Genomic DNA, 1,914 nt, shown 5'->3' with positions numbered 1-1,914 from the left:
ACAAGTGTTCGGAGCAGCCTTATTCATAATAACGAAAGAATGGAGACACCCAAATGTTCATACACTGATGAATGGATAAATGAAATGTGGTCTAACCATGTAATAGAATATTACCGAGTAATTAACAGGAATGAAGTACTGATATGCATCACATACAACATGGATGAATCTTGAAAATATTGTACTAAGTGAAATAAGCCGGTCACTAGAGATCACATATTGTTTGATTCCACTTATATGAAATGTCCAGAATAGATAAATCCATAAAGATGGAAAGTAGACAGTGGAAACCTGAGGCTGGGGGAGGCGGCTGGGGACAAATGGAAGTGACTGCAAGGGAATGCAGTGTTTTCTTTTTGAAGTGCTGAAAATGTTTTATAATTGGTTATGATGAGGGTTGCACAACTCTGTGAATATACTAAAAGCCATCCATTGAATGATACTCTTTAAATGGGTAAACTGCGTGGCATGTGAATTATATCTCAATATAACCATTTAAAAAGAAAAAAAGAACCTGGCCTCTGGAACCAGATTTCCCAGCTCAAATCCTGCTTTATCAATTCTTAGCTCTGTGATCTGGTGTCAAGTTACTTAAACCCTCCCCGGTCCTTATTTTTCTCATCCTCATAGGGTTCTTATGAGTTATTATGTAATATCCTTGGGATAATGTATAGTACATAGTGAACCCTACATGAGAATGAACTATTACTGATATTATTATTAGTCACTGCTGTGCAGAGACTGGACACGGGGAAGCTAAAGAAGCAGGAACCTAATTAGGAGCTATCACCGTAGGATAGCAGGTGTTGATAGTGTCCCGGACTGGGGTGGGAGAGCCGGAAATGACAGACGTGGACAGATTAAGCTTGTAGTTCAGAGTTCAAGTCCATAGAACTTGTCAATAATTGACTATGGAAACTGAAGAAGGGAAGAAATCAAAGGTGGTAGGTTTGGGCAGCATGTACCACAAAGGGGAGAATCGGAAGAAGGAAACTGTAGCTGAAGAGGCCATGAACTTGGGTTTGGATGTTTTAAATTTGAGATGCTTATTAGACATCCAAGTGGAGATGTCAAATTAGCAACTGGATAAGTGAATCTGGGGTTGAGGAATCTCCACTCCCATATCTAGGGGCTGATCAGAGAAGGAGCTAGCCAAGGGGATTGAGAAGGAGTAACCAGTGATGTAGGAGGTGAACCAGACAGAGTGGTGACTCAGAAGTCAGCAGAAGAAAGTACTTCTAAGAGGGAGAAGAGCGAGCCAAGAGAAGCTGTTTATGTTCCAGGAAGCATGTCTGTTATTCTACACAGTCCTGACTGTTCACTGACAAAGAACACTCCTCTGCAGGATGTTTTACTGTTCCTTTAATGCTCTCCATCCCCTTCGACTTATGTGTCCCCTCTACAGACGAGCGAATGTGCCTGTTGCACTGGGAGCAAGCTGGCTGTCTCGTCTCATTAGCATATCGACCAGATTAGGTCCATCCAGTTTTAGAGAACTCCTGTGACATCATGTCAATGTAGTTAGATAGAGCAGGGACTTCCTTGGTACTTTTAGATCTAAACAACACTAACTTAAACTCCATTCAAAAGAATTCTCTGCAGGATCTTAACATTCTCATGGTTGTTCTGGTTCCCAACAGAACAAGTTTACTCCAGGGATTCTCCCAGAGTTCCGCTGGTGTCGTTTTTCATCCTCATCCAACAACACCGACCGGATGTGACACTTACCCCTGCCCCTTAATCTCTCTTAACCAACCACTCACACAGGCATCTGTACATATAGATCTCTGCATGAGGGTTGGGAGGTGCAGGAATTTTCTACATTGTAGAAACAGGAGCAACTTTATATCCATATCAGGCTCCAACCTCCTTCCACATTGCTCAGTCTTCCTCTCTGCTCTTTCCTTTCTTCTT

The sequence above is a fragment of the Pteropus alecto genome, unplaced genomic scaffold (genome assembly GCF_000325575.1).
Source record: "Pteropus alecto unplaced genomic scaffold, ASM32557v1 scaffold134, whole genome shotgun sequence".
NCBI lineage: Eukaryota > Metazoa > Chordata > Mammalia > Chiroptera > Pteropodidae > Pteropus > Pteropus alecto.
This window is presented reverse-complemented; position numbering follows the sequence as displayed.